Source organism: Pantherophis guttatus, chromosome 2 (genome assembly GCF_059756535.1).
Source record: "Pantherophis guttatus breed Tessera chromosome 2, ASM5975653v1, whole genome shotgun sequence".
Lineage (NCBI taxonomy): Eukaryota > Metazoa > Chordata > Lepidosauria > Squamata > Colubridae > Pantherophis > Pantherophis guttatus.
This window is the reverse complement of record NC_142064.1, coordinates 83,307,894-83,333,241: the sequence shown is the minus strand read 5'-3', so window position 1 is coordinate 83,333,241 and position 25,348 is coordinate 83,307,894. Positions and strand designations below refer to the sequence as shown.

Here is a 25,348-nt window from a genome sequence, read left to right as displayed (position 1 = left end):
GCACAGAGTTGATGCAATCTGCAATTAAATAAATTATGTACTATTCTGCATTGGGTAAGCAGAATTTAAGGCATCCAATATGAAAGAACAAATTTACAAAAGAACACATATTTCTCCCAGTGATGATTCTAGAAATTCCTTGGAGAAAATATTCTACTGTGAGACAAAGCTACATAGTCCTTTTTGATTTTATGTTAACTTTTATAATGGTCAGTAATACTAAATATAGAATCTCATAGACCAAAGATTATGTAAATGTATGAATGCAGTCACCAGTACTTTTGTTACAGAAATACAATCACTGATAGCTACAGTACTTTCCCACCCCCACCCCCAGATTAGCGGCAAGTTTAATCTTCTATTCCCACTTGCCATTCTTATTCTCAAAATAGCTTCCCATTGTTATTTACCTTCCTGGGGAATATGTCCTTTTTCCCAAGCAAATAATATCTTGAACAGCATATTTTGATTAGGAAGAAGTCTGATTATGCTGGGAACTCACTCATTTCATAGACCAAGTGCTATCAGCTGAGGCCAGTAACAATGTGTTATTACTACTGACTCAGAGATAATACTAATAATTGCTATCATTATCATCTGTTTAGGAAATGCTTATAGCTACGAAAAAGGGAATGAAAGCAGAGAGGGTCCTTAAACAATGATCTTTAAATAAATGAGGAATTTTATGGAAGATATCAGGGGAAAAAAGCATATATGAGAGAGCAGTATAAAGGATGCATATAACTGCTATATTCAGGAGCCAGTCTTTATCAATCTATATCAATTTATCAGGTTTTTATTGGAATAATGCCCTTTGCTCATATCAGTGGCTCTGTCTTCTCTCTAAAACTTGATAGAAATATCGTTGTTCATTGTAGAATTCAATGAAATGTAGAGCCCAGTCAGGTTAAACCAGGGTGCCTTAACTGGAAATTCATTACCAGTGTAGTTACTTCTGATGAGTCTTATTTTCTAGAGGGCTACGTAATTTTAAAATCGAATTAGTTAAATGTTTAGATTTCCTATTCTGGTACATCAGAGCAGCTTCAGATGATAAAAAGCAGAGATAGGAAGAAATAATACAGGGTTCCTCGTCTCCATTTTGAACCATCTAAGAACCATCTAATTTGAAATGATTTTTCCCCCACTGGGAGAAATGTATATGATTGATTTCATTTATCTCCAAGATGACTGGATCTGAGGATCACAAATCAGGTCAATTGCATATCCTATTCTTTCTCATCTTTTCACCTCATCTGAAGTCTTCTCTAATGCAACCCATCAAAGCCATTTGCAAAATACCCCTTTTCTGTGAAGTTTCTATGATTCCTTTCTTCACCGTTTGAAGACCATGTTGATTATATTTATTTACTTCATGTATGTTCTGCTTTTCTGTTCAATTTGAATGCTTAAAGCCATACCCTCTCGGCAGATCATGATATTCCAATTTTTTTTTTTTTTGCGTTGGCCTTATAATCTGTTAAATAGAACCTAACTGAAGAAAAAGGGCCTGGTGGCTCAGCAGACTAAAAGCATTGTGATTAACACCAGCTGTCTGCAATTACTGTAAGTTCCAATCTCACCAGGCTCAAGGTTGACTCAGCCTTCCATCCTCTCTAAGGTAGGTAAAATGAGGACCCAGTTTGTGGGGGCAATAAGCTGACTTTGTATAAATATACAAAAGTATGAAGGCTATTGCTTAACGCATTGTAAGCCGCGCTGAGTCTCCAGAGAAGGGCGGCATATAAATCAATTTTTTAAAAAAATTAATTTGCAATGAAACATTTTTGTAGTGGCAGCTTGTCCAACATGGAAGAATTACAGTTAAGGATGTTCAGGGTGCTTAAACTGTGCTTCTGTTTAATAGTTTACTCATTGCAGAATCTCCCTCTGGTATTGTGTCTTACTCAACTTAGATAAATATTTTGAATTATGGAATTGTAATATGCAGCCCTGATCACTCACAGTTATATATTTGAGCCCTGTACAGGAATATCGCCTTCAAAATGCCCCGCGATCTGAAAAACATTTACATGCACAGGGCTTCTGCTAATTACAGATGGACAATCAAGATGTGAGGCTAGCCAACACACATGGCAAGATGGCATAAATGTTGCTTGATTGTGACCCTAGAATCTGTATGAGGCAAGACAAAATTCATATTAATGACCTTCAGCTAAACTTTGCTCCCAATTCAGTGTGGGGGGAAAATATTATTTCAATAAAACTGGAAATGTGTTACCCAGTATTGAATTTTTATTTAACTCACTTTTAATTGTGGTAGATTGTAAATTGGTGTCCTAATTAAACGATGTCACTTTCAGTTCAGTTGGTAAGTAATTCTGTTTGCTGTTCCTGTCAGGGAGCAACTTTTTCATGAAATCCCATTACCACGTCCTCTGGTCTCCTTTATCTTTCCCTTCCCCTTCCCTCTTTGTCTCTTTTCACAGAGACAGATTTTAAAAGTCTGTAGTCTTACAAAAACTAATTTGAGATTGGAAAGCAAATTCTAATTCTTCAGTTTCTCTAAGAAAGGAGTTTGATAGCTCCTGGAGCTCTCTGCGCTCAGAAATTAAGCAGAGTCTGGCCTGGTTAATGTTTGGATGAGAGACTGCAAAGAAACACCTAGGCTAGAATTAGAAATTGGAAAAGCAGACTGAGAGAAAGCAGTGGGTTTTGTTTTACTACCAAAAAAAAAACTATAGATATATCCATGAATTTACCAAGAGCCAAGCCTTGAAGGAGACTTTTTTCTCTGCTGTCTTAACATCTAAGTTAATTGTGTGATACTAAGAAATTCATTGCCATGTTGTTGATAATTTTGCAGTATATCTATAGTAGAATGCAGCTATCTACACATATATTACTGAAAAAGGAAAGTATGAAAGCAGATTGGACTTAGCATAGTAAATGGTAAATACTAGGTTCTTCTTTCCCAATCAAGAGAAAGTTGCTTAATTATGTGAATGTATGACTGATGAAGAGGATATAAATAAAGTTCTATCAAAGGACTGGGAAAAAAAATCAAGCTTAAATGCTGGAAGTTATTAATATGCAAATTGTGAATTTGCACATATGTATAGATCTTTGAGACTAACCCGGAATTTTGAGTCTGATCATTCTGCTCTAGGTATTGCTCTTCCTACAAGAATTTCTTGCCATTATGGGAGCATTTTAATCAACAAACGGTGCTTCTAAAATTCATCAGGGCTGTGGAATCAAGTTTGTCACAAAGATTCCTAATGTTGTATCCATCCCTGATCTGCTTTGAAGGGCTGACGTCAATCTTGCAAGTTTCAACGGGCCTTCACCTCCTCTGCCTTTATTCTTATTCTAAAGGAAACTATGGAAGGTCGAGTCTAAGCAATCTTCTCAAATTAAATTCCTAAACAGAGGGATGGAATCAAGATCACTTGAAGTGTTAATACTACTTTATTATGCTTTGGTAAGGCCACACTTGGAATACTGCATACAGTGTTGGTCGCCACGATGTAAAAAAGATGTTGAGACTCTAGAAGGAGTGCAGAGAAGAGCAACAAAGATGATTAGGGGACTGGAGGCTAAAACATATGAAGAACGGTTGCAGGAACTAGGTATGTCTTGTTTAATGAAATGAAGGACTAGGGGCGACATGATAGCAGTGTTCCAATATCTCAGGGGCTGCCACAAAGAAGAGGGGGTAAAACTATTCTCCAAAGCACCTGAGGGTAGGACAAGAAGCAATGGGTGGAAACTAATGAAGGAGAGAAGCAACTTAGAACTAAGGAGAAATTTCCTGACAGTTAGAACAATTAATCAGTGGAACGACTTGCCTCCAGAAGTTGTGAATGCTCCAACACTGGAAGTTTTTTAAGAAGATGTTGGATAACCATTTGTCTGAAGTGGTGTAGGGTTTCCTGCCTAAGCAGGGAGTTGGACTAGAAGACCTCCAAGGTCCCTTCCAACTCTGTTATTCTATTCTATTCTATTCTATTCTATTCTATTCTATTCTATTCTATTCTATTCTATTCTATTCTATTCTATTCTATTCTATTCTTTATCTTACCTGGCTGTTATCTTGATTGCAATTCTTCGTCCTGTTCCCCAACGTTATACTCACAACTTATTACAGGTTGGCCTGGCTTACCAACCACTCATTCAGCAATCATTTGAAATTGCAGTGATACTAAATGAGTGTTCCTTGAAGTTCTGGTTGTTGCACTTCCCCCATAGCCACCTGATTGCTAAACAAAGGGCTCGCATTTACAACTGTTGCAGTGCCCCACAAAATGAGCACTGTTTGCTTTGTACAGGGAAAGTCACAAGTCACTTAGGTTAAGTCTCTCCTGCCCAACAGTAGTTGCTCCCTGACCCAGAATCGTTCACCCATGCCAGTTACCTGCCTGTGGGCCTCCTTGTGAAACACCTGCGACTTGCAACTTCCTGCTAGTTTTCCCACCGACTGGTTGTTGGAAGCTGGCAGGAACTTAATAACCTGTAATGATTAACGATCGCAAAGGCGACTGCCAGGATTGCTGTCACTAAGCAATGTCACATTTTATGACCACATCACTTAGGCACAGAAATTCCAGTCCCAATTAACATTAAGCGAGGACTATCTGTACAACAGCGAAAGAAATATGAGAAACTACTTCTTGAGATTTAATGTCCTGGGGAAAAAAGCCTGTTACTTCTGCTATTTTGTCTGTCTTCTTCTACTTCTGCATTGCTATCCTGTGAAGCTCATATCATCTACAGAAATAGAGTGGGGGGGAGCGGCTCCATGCTGTATCTTGGGTATATTTCCCTGCTTTTAATTGTAATTCCTGTAAATTTCTCACATGAAATCTTTTCATCCTTTAGAACACTTTTCCATTACTACTTCCAAATGTTCCTACCCTTCTGGCCTTCCATAAAGCCTTGAAAACCTTTCCCCACAGACTTTGTGGGGTGCAAGCTGGAACCCTCTAATATTCTTGTGGAAGTATGGAGGTTTTAGTAGATTTCTATTGTTTTTATTGATTGATTTTATTCCATTTGTATGGCCACCCATCTCAACAAGTGACACTGAGCGGCCAACAAAATTAAAAATCAAATAAAAATCACAATAACACAAAAATTAAAATCCATAGCAGCCAAGAAATGCACAGCAATCGTTCTATAGCCAAGGGATGGGCCTCTGCACACACTCAGGGCCCCAGGCCTGTTGTGACCTAGGCTTCCTGAGTCATTAAAACACACGAATAGTCCCAAAAGCCTCTTTTATTGCAACAGCTTTGAATTACATTCATTCACAGCTAAGTCCCAATTAGTTGTAAAAAGTCCTTCGGGAGAAGTCCTTTGGTATAATCACCAACCTTTATCTCCCTTGACACGTTGCCAAAGACCTACTTGGCAAAGCCACACGGAGTCCAGAATCAAACAGAGATGCCGACTGGGAACAGAATTAACAACATTGCTTTCCTACAAAGGGCCCACATGCCTTTGCTCCTCTTTTAAGCCTTATGGGAGGGGCTAATCATATCTAGGCCTTACTCCCGAGTCATCTCTTTAGTTTTAACTGTTCTTGCCTTCTGGCAGCTCTGCGCATGCGCGCACTAGGAACAGTCTCCTCCTGTTCCTCTACCTCTCTGATATCCAACTCTGGAAGCTCCGGAGTCCGCACATAACTCCCAGATGACCCTGCCCCCATCTCTGCCTCTGACAGAGCCTTCATCCGAGCCTTCCCCAGACTCCAGGACTGGCCCATGTTCCTCCCCAGCCTCCTCACTGTCTGATTCCACTGCCAGCTCCACAGGCTGCTGGCGAACCACAACAAGGCCTGGGCACAGAGCCCAGGCCTTTACAGCCTTACAAAGGCCAGCAAGGTTAGAGCCATCCTAATCTCCAGAGGGAGAATATTCCATAGGACAGGCCCTAGGACCGAAACCACATCTTCTAGGCCCCACAAACCACATTCTTTTTACTTTCTTCTGTAAATAGATTGTGTTGCCTAAGACAGGCAGCCACATATATGTTTTACATAAATAAATACATTTCTCAGAGCGGGACAATCTCAAAGAGGGCGAGCCATTCAATGCTTTCAGCATTTTCCGCTGATTTGTTTTGAAAGGGGATAAGTGATGGGTTGGGGGATCTGGTGATATGGCATTGAGAGGATTAACAATTTGTCAGCCAAAAAAACACACCCTCCTGATTTGAGATCTAGTCGTAGCAATGCAGTGAAGGCAACTTAAACCAAATGAAAAAAAGGCAGTAGCAACAGCATTAGTAGAACGGACCGCCTATTATGTTGCCACTCAAGCTAGATAAAATATAATAAGGCTCAGCTAACCCTCTTCTTTTCGCACAGTTAAGACACTAATCAGAAACTGAGTGGTAACTGAAAGGAAACATAATTGAATACCATGAAAATGATAGACCGAGAGTGACCCTGTATCACTTCCCTTTCCTTTAAAACGCACACAGAGAAATTGAGAAGAAAGTCAGGAAAACATTTTCTAAAAGCTTGCAAACTCCCTCAGGGGAGGACTCCTCCCACCACTATCATAATTATTCTGTTTTCCAATGCTACATAGGCATGAATTGTTTGGGACCATTTCAATCACATTTAAAAATCGACTTGTTATTGAAGAATATCTGCTATACAGTCAGATTGCTTAAAGCCCACACATGCAAATAATGTTATATTTTTTTGCTGAAATAACCCGCTAGATATCTAGAGAACAATGATCAGGCAGAATGAGCTAAAACGCTGGCTGAGAGACATTGGATACCCCCTGTATGACCAGTTTGCAGAAAAAGAGACACATAGGATCATGACAGAGCTGTTTATGGCAAAGAGGCCATAAAAGCCTGATCTGATATCGCAGTCACAACTAAGAAATCTCACACTAGATGACATGAGCTTTAATGTGAAAGAATAGTTCTCTGCTGAAGCAGGGAGGAATAAGTCATTTGAAAGGTGCTAAATTGCCTTCATATTCAGGTCAGTAGATTAAGAGCTAGCACAATCAAATGGGGTCATTCTACTAGACCAAATAACTGTGACTTTAAAAAAAAAAAGCAAACTATACAACATCTCTTACTTTGTCATTTGTTGGAAGCAAAGTTTTGCACACCACAAGGCCTCGCAAGGGCCAATTCTTGAGCACTTGAAGTAGACACAAGAAGAGGGATGTGATTTGTTGAAGAAGAAGTGATGACCTAAGTGTCAGCATTTTATAATATCTGCATCTATTTACAATTACAGAGTGTGAATAAATAGAATCACAATTGAAACATTACAAAGATAGCCAACATGCCACTGTTCTGTGCTAGAAAAAAAAAAGAGTGACAAATTTTAGAGACCCCAAATTTAGAAATGTTAACCCTATTTCAAATCTTGTCCTCATCTCTGATTTACAAAGTAAATTGTTTCTAGACACCTAGGCTTACATACATAACTGAGAAAGGCAGCCTGTTTCTACTCATCAAGAAGACTTAAGCACAAGGGTGGGATTCAGCCGGTTCGGACTAAACCGGATGCTAATTTTACATCTGGTTTGCCGAACTGGTACTTGCAAGGACTGGCTGGCCCCACCCACCCCGCCCCTCCCAGGAGTCTCCATACGGCCCATTTTGAATGTCAGGTACGTGCAGGGCCTGCGCAGAGGCTCTGGGAGGGTGAAAAACAGGCCTCCTGGAAGTTCTGAAAGTCCTGAAACGGGCCCGTTTCCAGGCTCCAGAGGGTTCTGGAGCCCGGGGGGGTGTTTTCGCCCTCCCAGAGGCTTGAGGAAAGCCTCCAGAGCCTGGGGAGGGCGAAAAATGGGCCTACCAGAAGTCTGGAAACGGGCCCGTTTCTGGCCTCCAGAGCCAGGGAGGAACCGTTTTTGCCCTCCCAGAGACTCGATTAAAATCTCTGGAGTCTGGGGAGGGCAAAAACGCCCCCCACCATGTTGCAGGAAACCGAGTAGGCCACACCCACCATGGCCACGCCTACCCACAACCAGGCAGAGAACTGGTTGCTAAAATTTTTGAATCCCATACCAGCTTAAGCAACATATTCATATATATTGCTTGCCTCTTTTAAGGGGCAAGAAGTGTTTAAACATTCCTCCAGATAGTTTTGCATTCTTCTGTGAGACTGGCAACGTTTAGAATTGTCTGTCATGTTCCTAAAACTCTTCAAATGGTGCATCCTTCTATATACTACAAAAATCTTGTGTCTGTTTGTAGCCTTCAGTTGGACAAAAGTGGAAAGTATAGGGCAACAATTATTAAACCAAGAAAATTCACATTTGCTAACTTACAGGATGCTGGGACCCATGACTTTTGTGGGAATGAAATTTGGGGAAATTGAAACTGTTTCAATACTATCACATCTTCCTAGTATATTTCCCCAGAATCCCATAGGTTGCATGGCACAAAGGAAGATGGGAAGGCTGTATCTCCGCCCTCTTTCCCATCCCGCCCTCTGTCCACCCAATCAGCTGGCAGCAAGGCCCAACAGACAAGAGGTGATTGCCTGCTTTGGAATCAAAGCTAAAATTTGAAATCTCTTAATGGTGGTAGATAGCAAAGGAAGGATGAGGGAGTCATTCAAATACCTGCTGGTGAAGTAGGGTTGGTAGGGAGGTGTTGGCAGTTGATAAGAGAGAGGGGGCCCTTGGGAACATGCTGGGATAGGAAGCAGGAGTGCAGTTTTCCTTATGGTCCGTGACTCCCTTTGTTCCCCCCCTCTCCTCAACAGAGTAATAAACAGTTCCATGGATCAATTGAGGGAAGGAGTCATTTCTGATACTCTCTGCCAGATTCCCGCTAGCAAAGTCAATGAAGAAGCCGGCAGGAAATCTGAAGCCACTCCCATTGGTTTTTCCCTGCCCGTTGTCATTCTGTTTCTCTGTTTAGGTAAGGAAATAGTTCTGAAAGGATGACCCAACAGATCACAGGTTGTCTAGTATCTTAAAATTATTGTCATTTACTTATGCAATGAGCTTTATAGTCCAGAGGGATCAGAACTGGAGCTCCTTGGTCTAGCATGATTCCTTTTGTTTGCATTGCTGCTATCGCACAATTGAAACAAACAAACAAACCCTAATTCTTTGGCTTTCTTGTAATTTACTGTTTCCAATTTTGCAGTAGTTTGCTCCAGGAGAATGTAAGGAAGTTGATTAGCCAAGCATTCCTGTTGACCCATTAAAATTTTTAATACAGTCTTATTGCAAAAGGAGGTTTATAGACGTGGGTTCAGTAAAGGCTAAGCTTATTACCTGCAAAACCTTGAGCTCTTTGCATGTACTTAAGAAATATAACGAGTGATCTGACATTTGACTTGTGTCAAATAGGAAAGCTGAAACAACAAAGGGATTTTAGCACAATGAGTGCCACTAATTCAGTAATGAAGCATTCCTACTGCCTGTGAATTGAGACTTTGGCACAACAGTCTCAGCTTGAGGTATTTAGTGAATAAAGTGGGAGTTTGGTTGTTTTCCACATTTTTTAAAAAAACATCCATGCAATTTTCAATAATAAAGCTAAGCATGATTTAGTTCTTTGATTATGTTATTTATCTGCTCAAGAGAAAAACAGAGTGGAAATACACTGAACCAGGAGCATAAATATTACATGTTATGATAAACATATTAAATGAAAATGTACTGAAGGGTATTGGAAAGCTAGAACAGCCTTACATCAATCAAAACAAGATTCCTTCCTTTAGTCTGGAATCTCATTGAGTGTCACCCAGCAGTAGAGTTTGAGGGATTTAAGTATTCTAAAACCATTGGTAAACAAGGCCTATCCTTCAGATCCCATATTCAACTTGCCAACATTAGAAGACTGTTTGCATTACAGAGTTTCAGCAGGTGGCAGCACCAGTCCAATCTTGTCTTGGCTTCAAAACTAAGCAGGATCAGGTCTGATTAGTAGTTGAGTAGGACATCCCCATGGAATAACAAAGCTGTAGGCTAGAGTGAGAAGTCAAGGAAACCATGCCAGAAGATGACAAAGGCAAGCTGCTTCCATATTGTTGCCAAGTAAACTCCATGATGTGACTGGAGCTTGAGTTAAAGGAGACATCATTCACATTTGCTTTATAGTGACATTTACAAAACTATTTTTCATTCGTTTTTCATTGCTACATTCCATTCCTCTCTTTCCCATGGGTGTTCCAATACATTTCTATATTCAACATTTGCAGTATGATCATAGCCAAAATTCCATCCAATAGATATGAAGAGAAGACCATCTGTGTTATATATAAAAATGGTACAATGTACATAAGGGGTTGCCCCAATATTTTCTCTTTGACAATTGTTTGACAACCTATAGTAATAAGCTGACTTGACCTCACAACTGAATTATTATATAAAAACATGCTAGGTAGAGACTATGGCCTTAAAAAACAGCTACATTTCATTAAGGATGCATATCATCTGTTTTATGAACATTTACTTTAATTTCTGTATCAGAAAAATGGTATAGTTTGTTCCACCATAGGAGTACTGTTGGTGCAAAATTCACCATACTGTATAATAAAGCAGAATCCCATTGGTGCAACTGGTAATTTCAGTATGAATTGTATAGCATTATTCCAGTGTCATTTTATCCTTCTGTTAAGAATTGCATATCTTTGGAGATTATGAATGAATGTGTAGTTTTCTGCTTCTTTATGTTCATGAGGGGGATGGAAGTGATTTTGGATATCGTTGAGTGCAAAATATTTATTCCCCCTTTTCCAGCATTTTGCTCTCTTTATTAGTATTGCTGTGTTGGAAGAAATATCCATCTGGTTCAGTTCCAAGCTGGGAGAAAGGCACTGAGACAAAATGGAGGATGGAGGCTGATTGGAAAGAGCAGGGGTGTCAAACTTGCGGCCCGCGGGTTGAATGCATCACATGCTGGCCCCGCCCCCACCTGGTTTAGCGAAGGGCAAAAAAGTCCTGATACATCATGTGATGCTGCCGTATGACGCCAGTTTGACACCCGTGGGAAAGAGGGTCCATTTATTGATGAAGCAGAACCACCAAGCACAAGTGATTCTGGGTAGCTGACCACATGGAGTTGAGAGAGAGAGGCATTTACATCCTCTCTTGGGCTTTGAACTTGAGCTTCCTGTTCCTGTGCAAGAACATATATTCTACTGGCTATTGTAAGGGCTCATAGCTAACTTTGTAGGTTGTCTGAGTCCCAGATTTGGTTGAGGTTTGCTGGGTGATGCAAGGGGCTTGTTGTGCAATTCCTATTGTGTCTGAAGGCTAATCCTACCTTTGTTCAGAGCCAAACCTTGTTGCATTACCAAATGGATTACCAAATCTGCATTTCTAAAGCTGCCCCAGTACAGTATCTGTGTGGGGGGAGAGGGGGCAGGGAGCTGAGGTTCTTGAGTTTCTGTCTCCCTTAAGATTTTTCTTTTTCTTTTAGGGTAAATATTTTATCCTGCCTTTTTAATATTTCTCAAAATATTTCATTCTTCTAGGAGAGAGGTGGGTGCTAACTTTCTACAGCTCTCAGGAGACAGTACTAAAGTTAATCTGCTGCAACTCAACAATAGCAATAGCACTCAGACTCATATACCTCTTCACAGTGCTTTATACCTCTCTATAAGCAGTTTACAGAGTCAACATATTGTCCCCAACAATCTGGGTCCCCATTTTACCGATCTCTGAAGGTTGGAAGACTGAGTTAACCTTGAGCCGGTCAGGATCGAACTTCTGGCAGTGAGCAGAGTTAGCCTTCAATACTGCATTCTATCCACTGCGCCACATAAAACTGTTGTGGCATTGTAAAAATTTCCAAATATATGATGGCATTCATTTTCATCAAATTATCTTTGTTGCTTTCATTTTTATAATTATGACAAGGTTGCATTGATCTCTGTTGCCCTAAAATCGGTTTTGATGGGTTTTTCGGCGTTTAAGATATAAACAAATTGAACTTTGTCTTTTTCAGTACAGACGTGCAATGGTACAACTGGCTGACCGATAAACCAAAACACAAGGAAGAGCAGTTTTGGCTGGGTTTTTTTTGAGCGGCCTGCATGTTTTCCCCATGTCTTGCATTTCTTGGCTTCACTGTAAGAATTAGGCAAGCAATAGGGAAAACATGCAGGCTCTGTAGGACAAACGCTCAAAAAATCCCCAGCCAAAACTGCTCCTCCTTGTGTTCCACATAGCAGTAAGATTAGGCAGCTAGATAACACAAAGTACATTATCCTCCCTGAGTGATGATTCTTAGATGCTTAGAAGGGGGAAAAGTAGCCATACTGTTTTCTAGTTCTGATTATAACCTTAATTCTCCCTTAGCAGAAATAGCTCTTCAGCCTCTGCTTTCTCTAAGGTTCTTTTCAAAGCAATTATATGCTATCAACAGACCAGAGTTCCCTGAAGGGCCAGTGCAGCAGTATTTTATTAATGATGCTTGTCAGTAAAATGTGTATTGAATTGTGTTGTTTCATTAAATACAAAATCCTCTCTGTTATCAAGAGGGTTACAGTTTCTCAAGTGACTCTATGTACTTGCCAATCTTTCCTTCTCTCCAGTCTCATTTTGAAATGTTTGAATATTCCAGGTTACATCTCCCATTTCCAGATATAACTTATCATAGGCTTGGGTTTTTAATCTTATAAGCATAGGGCAGCTCAGGAATAGCCATTTGGGCAAAATCAGTTGTGGCAGTTCCATGGTTACCAAATGTCAATATGACCCTGTGTCATGCTTTGGAATACCAAGTAAATATGTATTAACTCAAAGATTTAACTCTTTCTTCTTCTCTCTTCCACCCTCCCCTTTTTTTCTAATGGATTTGGCATAATACATTGTTTCCTGTTACTATAGAATGAAAAATAAACTTGGGTGAGAATATTACAATAGATTATCAGAATAGCGTTTTTCAAAGTTGGCAGCTTGAAAATATGTGAGCTTCCATTCTCAGAATTCCTCAGTGGAATAAGAAAATTGCAGATTTGATTCTTGGTCTTATAGGACATTATAAGGACATTTGAATCACTCAGAAAAGCTTAGTGACAAATAGGCAGGAAGAAGTCAGGTAGAACCGGCAGGTTTTAAAACAAGAGGAAGAGAATAAATAGTGCAGTTGAAATGATTGGCTTGGTTCAAAGGTATAAACAGGCTGAGTTCAAAAGTTCAGCTAGGAACTCTGAATATAACCTGTTCATTATTCAGTCAATACCCCTTTCATACATCTTTTCATAGGGGTTGCTAGAAAAATAGATTAAAAAGAAAACTCTGGTGATTTCAAGTTCCCTTAAATTCTAAGGCAAAAGCAGATTTAAGTAATATTAAACAATATCAACATAAACCCCAGTAGAATACAGTCACCATACATCTTGTATTTATTTATTCATTTATTTTGTCGAGTACATATTAGACAATATCTATAAGTATAAGCATGACTTTAATACGTAAAATGAATACAATTAAAGGGAACATTAGGACAGGGACGGTAGGCACACTGGTGCTCTTATGCACGCCCCTTACAGACCTCTTAGAAATGGGGTGAGGTCAACAGTAGACAGTCTAAGGTTAAAGTTTTGGGGGTTTGGGGATGAGACCACAGAGTCTGGTAGTGCATTCCAGGCATTAACAACTCTGTTACTGAAGTCATATTTTCTGCAATCGAGTTTGGAGCGGTTCACTTTAAGTTTGTATCTATTGTGTGCTCATGTATTGTTGTGGTTGAAGCTGAAGTAGTCACTGACAGGTAGGACATTGTAGCAGATGATTTTATGAGCTATGCTTAGGTCATACCAAAGGCGGCGTAGTTCTAAATTTTCTAAACCCAGAATTTCAAGTCTGGTGGCATAGGGTATTTTGTTACGAGCAGTGGAGTGGAGGACTCTTCTTGTGAAATATTTCTGGACGCGCTCAATTGTATTAATGTCCGATATGCAGTGCGGGTTCCAGAAAGATGAGCTGTATTCGAGAATTGGTCTAGCAAATGTTTTGTATGCTCTGGTTAGTAGTGTAATATTACCGGAGAAGAAGCTACGCAAGATTAGGTTTACAACCCTTAATGCCTTTTTGGTGATGTTGTGACAATGGGCTTTGGCACTTAGATCATTTAATATGAGTACTCCAAGGTCCTTGACAGCGTGAGGCTCATCTAAAAGGTCATGTCCACTCATCTTGTATTTAGTGTTCCAATTCTTTTTGCCAATGTGTAAGACAGAGCATTTGTTGGTTGAGATTTGGAGTTGCCAATTTTTTGACTATTCTGACACAAAGTCAAGGTCTTTTTGAAGGGTAGCAGCATTGTTGGTAGTGTATTAGAAAGGGTAGTCTTACATTTCACAAAGCTATCCCTTACATTTATTTATTTTTCAAAAACTCATTTTGTCCTTTTATTTTGGTCATTTTAACATTTACCTATAAATGGTACCACCACTTAATGCATAGTCTTTCATCTTCATATGAAAAATATGAACAATGAATTGTCTTTAAGGTAAATTTACATATACTGTTTTTATTTTAGCTATTTTTATTGGAGTGTGTATTTTTATACAGTTTTTTTCTTGGTTTTGCTCTTGAATTTTCATTTGCAAAGCAAAATTAACAAATGTATATTTTTTTATCCTTATTGAAGCTCTTTCAGATTTCTCGTTTTTCAGTCTTGCCCTTTGTCATTTCCCAAGAAACATGATCATCGTACATTACAAACTGTGTTGTAAGAGCATCCAGATCATGTTCTCCAAATTCCAAAAGTTGCACTAGTCTCAAAATTTTCTAGGCCCATCTATGTTTTAAAACTACAGTTGCATTGTTCTTGGCTCCTCCCTGAACCCGAAAAGTTTGAACCCAAATGCAGAATATTTTCCCATGTGTACCTATATCTGATTTCTAACCTTCATTTTTTATTTTATTTTTTGTTTTCCTTACCCCTTTTAGAAAGGAATAAATTTTGGCAATGAGGGCTGTGTTGGCATTTCCAGCTTGGGAGTCAAAATTGTCTTCTAAATGCCAGGGTCAACTGCCATCCCCATAGTGTGACTTTCAAAGGAGAGTGCCTCAAGGCATACATCCAGATGTGCCTCAGGCCACATCTGGAATTAAAAACAAAGGGCCTTTTCCCTGCTTAATAATTAAGCAGGCTACAAAAGTGCCTTTTAGCTCCAACAGCTTGACTTGCTGTTTGAATTCCTTTGGAGATTACATTTCCTCCTTATGTAGGTTAAAAGAGGAGACATCCCTGCCATGTGATACGCTATGTATAAAAGCAACCAGGAGACAGATACCAGGCGAGTGTTGCCTGTGAAATATATCGGGAATGCTAACACATCTGGGAGCAGCCTAATTAGCTGGCTGAAGATGTTGCTGCATTAGCTTTATGCTCAGCATGTTCCCAGTACAGCAGGGAGGTTACATCAGCAGTGCAATCAGAGAACGCAGCCTCTTGCCACTATTTAAGTTCCTTGCAAATGGTAGGTTAAACCTGCTCCTGTGCTGGAGACTGGCTTAATGTAGACAGACAGAATTATAACTTGGGGGATTCTACCTTTATATCGCAGAGAAAGAAGTTAAAATGCTGTAAGTCTATTCATTTATCATAGCTGTGGCATGCAAGATGAAATCTTAACTGCATTCTGCCAGGTCTATTTAAGTAATAGCAGAAACCTGCAAACAGTGTGTTTGAACTGACTGCATCTGCCATCTTATTTTTACGTAAATCTTCACAGATTACAAGTTTAGATGTGATTTCCCCATCCTCGCTTTAAACATAATTGTATTTTTTTTTGGGGGGGGGGGTTTCCATGATAAAGAAAACTCCAGCTCTGAGACCTAGAAACTGGGAGAAATTAACAAAACGACAAAGAAAGCTTGAAATTTCAAACAAAGAAGCCTGTTTGAAAGTAATAGCTCTAGAAAATAAACTGGCGCAAGGAAAATTTAAAAATGTTAAGAGGCAGACAAGTGGTTGCTCTGTCCCCATTCCATTACTGGTTTTATAAACGTTGGTTTTATGTTCAATCCTTTTTAATAGTAATTTTATTAAAGATTATAATTACAATAGTAAAAACTAATGCAAACTGGAAAAATGGAATGAAAAGAAAATAGAAGGCTCAGAAAGAAAAAAGAAAAAAATAGAAAAAAAAGAAAAAGTATGATATAATAAAAAAAAAGAAAAATATATAAAGAGGCGACTTCATACCTTCAACACAAGTATAAACAATTTTAATAACTTATAACCTTTCTTAAAGTACAAAAACTGATCTCTTCTTTCCATATCCCATCTGTTATCTGTAAACAAATCCATAAAGCATCCTTTCAGCCTTGATGTCAGCAGAACTCTCTTAAGGGTTAGCAGAGATAGCAACATATCTATTTTAACCTTGGTCAAATAAGCCACCTTTATATTCCTTCCTTTTATTTCCAACTTTAGTGTTTAGTCCTTTCAAATAATGTCACTTAACTTGATTTCTTTTATTTTTTTTCTATTGTCTCTTCTCACAAAATTCTTCAAAAAATTAACAACCTTCTGTAAATCCAATATAGGAAAATTATCCAAGCAAATTTTGGTTTGTTGTTTGGATATCTCTTTTAATTATTATGACATCAGCTAGTTTCTTTTGTATACCTAATATAACAGCTTTTTCTACGTTATTCTTGTAAGAGTCTACTTTCAACTCAGTTTCACTCTAGTCAGATAGAACTTGCTCCTCTTCCATAACATCTTTTAGTTTATAGAGACAGACACTGTCTATAAACAATGTTCAAATCAACTTTTTGCTCCATTGTTCAAAAATATCTTTCAATACATCCGATATTAAAGTATTTTGTTTTTGTAATTGTAAATCAAGTATTCTTCTCCCTTAATTGTAATTTTCAGTTCTCTCTAGCTCCCTCTAAAATCTTATGTTTCAAAACAAAAGCATTTTCCCACAGGAAGTATTCTTTATCATTAATTCAAAAAAATATTTATTTATATGAACCCTTAGTCCACTTGCAACTTTCTAAAATCAAGTTTTAATCAGCCTGTTTATCCTTCTCCCCTCCCCCCCTCCAATTTTTTTTTTTAAATTCCTTAAACTTGTAGTTAAATGGCTTTCACTAAGGACTGAAGGAAACTCACCCGGTGCTTTCAAACTTGTTGATCCAAAGGTTCCTAATAGTCAAAAAGCACTTAACAAATGATTTCTGATAGGGATTAGGAAAGAAAATATGCAAACTTAGTATCCAAAAGTGCTGACTGGGGTCTGAGCAAGATGGTGTTTTCCTCGTTTCTCTAAACCCGCTCGACATTGCTATATTGTAATCTCCTTGCAAGGAGCAGCTATCTGGAGCACTTATGGGTGACCTCAAATCCTTTCTTTGTCTAGAGAGGAATTATCAAAGAGCCAGTCTATTCTCTGGCTCTTCATTCTACCACAGTTTCCAGCCCTCCTTTTCACAAAGCCATCTTCAGCCCGCCATTTTTTACCCAGAAGCCCCATGTTGATGTTGAATACTGTCTGAATGATCAAATGTACAGAAAATCTGTCATGCTTGTATTTGACATCCAATGGTTCAATAGCTGATATTTAAACAATGTTTGAAGTAGCAGAAATTATCTATTAAATATTATTTATATGCTGTATTTGATATTGTACACATACACACACACATATGTATAATAGATGACATGTAATACATTTTTATTTTTTAATTATTCATTAATGGCGCCTATTGTTGTACTGGAACTGAACATACAAAGCTTATTAGATATATCTTTGGCATTCTACCAGATGAAATGCAGATTTTGATTCTAAATTTTGCCTTAAAAATAAAGGCTATTTCAAATATGATACTGTAATAAGTACTTTGGTTTGAATCTGTCTTGAGAAGCAGATGGTTTGGTAAGGAAGAAGATGATGCTTCCTAATTCTCTCTTTTTCCATGTAGTTGTGTATCTGCCCTATGAACTCTATTCCCAAATGTTCAGAGGCCTTTAAGAAAAGTATGCCAGACAATGTTGAGAATTAAGAGCAAAATAACAGCACTGATGTCTATCATCCCACCAGTCGAAACTATTAGCAGAACTCTGCCTAAGAAGGTCTCCTGCTGGTCATAAGGAATCTAATTAGGGTAATAGTAATAATAGTAGTAGTAGTAGGGATTGTGAGGCAATGATTGTGTCCTGTTCTTTTTTTTTTAAATGTCTTATAAATTTATAATATTATTATAATCTTAGAATAGTCAATAAAATGCCAATTCAATGACAAAATGCAATGATCCCTTTAAAGAAGCAACACATAAGCCTAGCAGCAAAAGAAAACAAATTAAAAAGAACAACTATTAAAATAGATAACGGCACAGAAAAGAGAAGAGAGAAGAAAAGAGAAAAGAATCAGTCTGACAAAAGACACATACACACAAAGAAGGCTGACAAATTACATTTTGAAATAACACTCCACAATATGGCATCATCACAGACAAGATGCTTTCTCTCATGCTTACTTAACTGCATTTCCTAAGGCAATAAAAAGCATCAATTTAATTCCCAGTCTGGTCTGCTTAGAAGCCAATTGTCCATAATGAACCTGGTGCTAAACCGTGTAGAGCTTTTTAAGGCTGCAACGTGCATTTCAGTCTCGATCAGAATCAAACAGAAGCCTGAAAATTTGATATAAAAACTATAAGCCATATTTTGGGCCATATTTCCTCAGCCACAATTACAGAGAGGGCAGAGGTGGGCGGCACATGAATTAACAACTGGTTCGCCCAGCACCGAAAATGTGAGCGCACATGCATGTGGCCTTCCGCACATATGCTTTGCTCATGCGCACGGCTTGCACACATACCAGTGGCTTAAAAACCACAGCTAAATAGGATGGCATAGCGCCAGGGCGGGTGGCCGGGCCCACCAGCAGGTCACAACTACCATTTTGCCCAAACCAGCAGCAGCCCACCACTGAGAGAGGGCATCTACCAATAATTCAGTATGGAAATAATAGCATGGATGACTTGAACTATTCCCTCCTCTAGATAAAAACACAGATAATAAGGTAAAGTCTTCTTTCAGTTGAACTCAGCTATTTGTCTATGGAGATTCTCAGTCATCCAGGTCATGATTGTCCCAAAGATGCTTCTTCAAGAGGCAACTGGACTTCATTGTTTTTCTTTGAAGACTTTTCACTTTTCATCCAAGAAGCTTATTCAGCTCTTATCCCGAATGAAGAAGCTTCTTGGATGAGAAGCGAAACGTCCTTCAAAGAAAAGCAAGAAAGTCCAATTGTCTTTTGAAAAAGCACCTTTAGGAGAACTCAGCTATTTATTATTTCTTTAGTTAAATTTTGGGGCTGCCCAAACAATTCTTGTCTCTACATTAGAAATAAAGAGCCATTTTTTAAAATGCATGCACATTCAGAAGATGCAAACACAACACGCCAAAGAAAAACTGATGGGCTCAACAACTATCCTATCTTCAGGTCTGAGAGCAAAGCCAAGTTTTCAGAGACTTTCAGAACTTGGGAGCCAGATAGATGTTTGTGGGAATGCTGTACCTAAGGGCAGGCACAACATCAGGGAAATTCCATGTAGGTTTTTTGGAAACAACAAAGTAATATTTACTATATTATTATTACTACTATTATAGCCCTAGAATTTATTTATTTTTTTGGTGGCATCAGTAACTAGATCCAATCCCGCTCATCTTTTTTGAGATTAGCAAAGGTTAATTCCAGGGGTGAAATCCAGCAGGTTCTGACAGGTTCCGGAGAACCAGTAGCGGAAATTTTGAGCAGTTTGGAGAGCCGGCAAATACCACCTCTGGCTGGCCCCAGAGTGGGGTGGGAATGAAGCAATGGTGGGTTCCTCCCGGTTCGGCCCGGTTCTCCCAAGCCGGTAGCAGTGACGATATGACATCACCAAACCAGTTCTCTCTAGCCTGCAAACTGTTTTACCAATATCATTCCTTATCAGAGGCAGTAGGAAAGACCCAGTCTAAAATCTTACAGTCAATATACTAACAGTCCTGTTAGGACCCGGGTGTCAAACTTGCTGCGTCATGTTGCTGCCACATGACATTTCACGATGTTTTTTGCAGAGCTGGGGTGGGTGTGGCCTGCGTGTGACGCATCTAGCCCGCAGGTCGCCAGATGAAGCTTCCTGTGTCTCGCTATTTGCATTTCCCAATAGGAATGAAATCACCAAGGCTACATATAACCATTCCAGCTGGTTGATACAATGTAGTAATCAATACTATTGAAAGTTGACAAGGGATTCAGTTTACCCTATGCAGTCCACCCAAGACAGATTATATTCCAAAACTAGGCTTACAGCTAGGCCCGCAAAGGATCTAAAGAATAAATTTCATTAAAAAGGAGAAACTGATAGAAGATAATATTTGTAGCTCGTGGTTAAACTATGGGGTCCTTGGTGCTTTCTGAACTTAGTTGTTGTTGTTGTTGTTTTTTTGCAGACATTTCATTACCACTGATACCACTGATGATGTTACCTAGTTTGGTAATGAAATATCTGCAAGAAAATAACCAAGCTCCAAGGACCCCACAAAAAGAAATATTCAATCTGCTTAGGAACTACTACCAATACATTATTTCTATCCATTCAATAGAAGCAGGATAAATCTCTTTTTCAGAGTGAAGCATTAACCCTGTTTTTTGGTTTCTTCCTCTTAGAGTATGAACTGCCAGTTGTGTTAGCATTCTGGATCATGTAATAAATTATTAAGCCTCTTTCTATATTGTTTTTCTTATCAGAAAGATTTTGTTGCAGAAAACCAATCTTCTAGAGATTCTTGCTATAACACCATGTTCATACTCTGTCCCCATGGCAACTAACTCCAGCTGCTTGAACAAAAGCAGAATCCTAAGAAACACTTGTATATTTTTTTTTTCTCGTACAGAATCTAACACCGTCACCGTTTTCTGAAAAACAATTACAATTTTAAATAGCTTTTAATTTAATCTGATATCTCTCGACAGAGCATCATCTGTTTGGAAAGGGCCTCAAAAATAATCTTTAGGCCCAGCCTACTTTCAAGAGATTTCAGTTCTCTTGAGATGTGAGCCTCAAATGTCAGCTGCTTCTCTTTTGACTGAAAATATCGAAAAATCAGCGGGAAACAGTTCCTTATCTCTGGCCCACAGCTGAACAAGTGGCTGAATCAAACTAGGGAGAGCTTGGCAGGCTACCTGTTCCGAGATAATGCACAAAAATAAAAGTAGCATCTCAGAGACACTTTGAGAAAATCAAAGCACCGTTTTTTCCCCCTCCCTTGAAAAGCCTAGAATATGAATGGTCAGAAATTAAGTAGGAGCCTAATTTATTAATTTCATGTATGGAGGGAGGGAGGGAGGGAGAGACACAGACAGACAGACAGACAGACAGACAGACAGACAGACAGACAGACAGACGTACAAACAGAAAAACGCACACCACACTGTCACCAACTTCTCATTGCTGACATAGCTAGTCTCTCATCCTGCTTTATATTGTTGTGTTCATGCTTCTGCAGAATCTTGCTTCAATAAACAGATATGGCATATGGTTTTTCCATCTGGCTTTGATCTTTTGTTGCCCTACAACCAGCTGGTTTACTAATCAGAAATCTGATCTCTAAACTTCATTATTACCTTGTTGTGAAACTCTTATTAGTGCCTACTGCTTCAAGCGGGACACGATTTTGGCACCTCAATAAACGATCGTATAGCCTTTGCTGAAGCTCTAAGGAGAACCTGCTGTCTTCTAAACTGATCTGCTCCATCTCAAATAGTGATACGCCGTGAGAAAATTATTTCTAATGTTTGGTCTGATTGCTTGCTGACTACTGACGCATAAAAAAGGAGATAACTTCAATCGGCTGTCTAGGTCCACCATGTTGAATGTTTTGACCTATTTCCTGAAGACACCCTTAATATGTGTTATGCCTGCATGAACTTTGTCAGAGTATGAATATTCATGGACTGGAATAGATCAGCCAATGGGGACTGAATGAAGACATGGTAACAAGGTCAGCCAATGAATAGGCATGGTAACAGGCTCAGCCAATGAGGCTTATTTAGAAACAGAAACTTAAGGCTGAAGTCTGGGCGTGGCTTAGGCAACTGAGTCTGTGCAGAAGCTTAACTGCCCTGTATAGAGGAGGCTCTTTGTATTAAGCTCTGGCTCAGCTCTGAAATGAAACAAGCCTGGGCTTGTCTACTCTGCTGAAATTGAAACTGAAAACTGTTCTGTACTGCTGCCTGTGTGTTTTGCTTGTAACTGCTACTACGTGGAAGAAGAATCTATATTGGTATTGTACATTTATCTTCATGTGTAACATGTATATAAAGAAGTTAATGAATCCTGCTGAATCAGTTTACCTGTGTGTGCTTTCTGGACTTATTTTCTGCAACAAACTCTGATAAACTTTAATCCAATTCATTGATTCAAGTCTTATTTTCGGGTGAAATACAGGTAGCCCTCGACTTAACAGACATTTATTTAGGGACTGTTTGAAGTTATAACAGCACTGAAAATAATCCTCACTGATGATCATCGCAGCATCCCCGCAGTAACATGGTCAAAATGCAGGCGCTTGGCAACCAAGTATGCATCTATGACAGTTGCAGCATCCCAGGGTCATGTCATTTGCCCTTGGTGGCCTTCCCATTGGGCTTTTGGCAAGGCAAAGTCAATGGGAGAAATAGGATTCACTGAATAACTGTTGGAGTCACTTAACAACTGGAATGATTTGCTTGGTAAAGAAGACGGTAAAATTGGGCATGATTCACATAATAACCCCCTTGTTTGGCAACTGAAATTCTGATTCTAATTGGGATAGTAAGAGGAGGAGAATAGCCAGGGGTGAAATCCAGCAGGTTCTGACAGATTCTGAAGAACTGGTAGCAGAATTTTTAGTAGTTCAGAGAACCGGTAGCAGAAATTTTGAGTAGTTCAGAGAACTGGTAGCGGAAATTTTGAGCAGTTTGGAGAACCGGTAGCAGAAATTTTGAGTAGTTCGGAGAACCGGCAAATACCACCTCTGGCTGCCCCAGAGTGGGGTGGGAATGAAGATTTTGCAGTATCCTTCACACCCACTAAGCCATGCCCACCAAGCCACACCATGCCCCCCCAAGCCATGCCCACAGAACTGGTAGTAAAAAAATTTGGATTTCACCACTGAGTATAGCTATGGTATATAATACCGTAGTTTCTTGAGGATGGGTTCCAGCATGAGCCCGAAAGTTTGGAAAAATAAATCTTTGGTCCCAATGACTGATTCAGATTGCATCCTGCAACCATTTTTTAAAAATATATTTGAATCTGCGTCTTGCATTTCTGCTGAGGGATTTTGTCAAAGGTTGTGTTGTTGTTTTGAATAAAATGTATATATTTTTGTATGCACTATCTACCAGATTGTCCTTTTTAGCTTTTTGAGACACAGAACTATTGAGAAAGTTAGTGAGACAAATCTAACCTTTGCGGAAGCCATAGCAGTTCAAGGCTCATTCCTGGCTTTCTAAATGTTCCACATTTCCGTATGTTTTCTGTTTGTTAATGTTTTCTCCTATTCATATTTGGTGAACAGTGTTCACATTGAGAAATTATTGTAGATGTGAAATGGAGTGGAACTTTGAAAAATGATGAAAAATGATAGAATGGCCTATATGGTCAAATATGCACCTAAGAGGATTTTTGGCATTTGGAACAATGCAAATTAATGCAGAAACAGGATAGAATTACAGTCGATATAAGACACTCTGGAAAACATCCATATTCCCTGGTCAGCCTGTCATCCATACTTTAGCTTAAATCAGAAACATGCATGAGTGAAACTATGATTTCCTAATTTAAAACTTGAACTGTAATTCGTCTTAAATGGTAGTGTCAGAGTTAAACAACATGGCTAGGATAATGAACTAAAAAACACAATTGAAAATGCACTTCAGGATAAAAGTAGTCCCACCCAATATTACAACCCATAATTTACCACAGCAAGATTGGTAATACCATCACATTAGGATAATGTCTCTATGTTGCTCTCTCATCACCCCTCTAATGATAGTTAACCTTGTCAGCTTTTCTCATTCTGCCCAAAATAAATACCTATATTTCAAAGGCAGGTTATACATTTATCAATGAATACCCATGAAATAAAACATTTCCCAACTTTATTCGCTAAGGATGTATTTCTGAATTAGTAAAGTTTGAGACTAGTACAGAAGATGGATATGGATAGCATAGGAATCAATTCATAGGCAATCCAATATATAAGCAGTATAGGTAGTCTTCAACTTATAATCACAATTGAACCCAAAATTTCCATTGCTAAGCAAGACAGTGGTTAAGTGAGTTTTGCACCATTTTATGACTTTTTTTGCCACGGTTGTTAAGTGAATCACTGCAGTTATTAAATTAGTAACACAGTTGTTAAGGGAATCCGGCTGCCCCATTGATTTTATTTGTCAGAAGATTGCAAAAGGTGATCCCATGACTCCAGGATACTGCAATCCGTCATAAATACATCCCAATTGCTGTGTCCAAATTTTGATCAAGTCACCATGGGGATGCTGCAAAGGACGTAAGTGCAAAAAACAGACACCTGCCCCTTTTTTCAGTGCCACTGTAAACTTTGCACGGTCGTTAAAAGAATGATTGTAAATCAAGGACTATCTGTACAAATATGGCTTCAGCTCCCTTGTTCCTAATTCCTGTCTGCTAATTGCCATATTGAAATTGATCATTCACTATCTAATCCTGTGATGGCGAACGTATGGCATGCGGGCCGGAAGTGGCATACAGAGCCATCTCTCTGGGCACACGAGCTGTCGCCCATTGCTCTTCCAGGTTCTGGTTCACTAGCCAGCTGGTCTTCACGCACACAGGGCACCGGAAACCAAAAGAGCAGCTGCCTGGTGCGCATGCATGCACCGAGCAACTGCTCTTCCGGTTTCCGGCATGCACACCGGTTAGCTTGTCCACTGGTTTCTGGCACGTATGCGCATGCAAAGACCAGCTGGCCAGTGCATATGTGCGTACCGGAAACTGGAAGATCATCTTCCCGGAGCGCGCATGCGCACCAGGCAACTGTTCTTCTGGTTTCCTGCACATGCACGCACACGCTCCCGTTTCAACACTCGGTGCCGAAAACGTTCGCCTACACTGATCTAGTCTAACTTGTTGCCCAAATAAACTATATATTCTGTACATAGTCAAGAGCAACAATTATATTTCTTTGAGTACCTGTTTTACGTTTTTTTAAACAAAGATTTTCTGCTTTAAAATCAGAGGTACATAAGCTTTCAGTATTAGCTGTTGAGAGCTACATTCTTGCAGGCACGATCTGTTTGATGTTGTATGCTCTATTACAGGCCAGTAATAGAGGCAAAATAATGGATCTGAGTCAACAGGGAATGTAATAATTCATGATCTCTTTTTCTAGTATTCCTTTT

General features: G+C 39.2%; 1 protein-coding gene across 1 annotated transcript in view; it reads left to right on the top strand.

The window, feature by feature from the left end:
* The window catches only part of LINGO2 (leucine rich repeat and Ig domain containing 2), an 810,496-nt gene that overhangs the window by 526,371 nt on the left and 258,777 nt on the right, over positions 1–25,348 (top strand). The gene's annotated exons all lie outside the window — the stretch shown is intronic.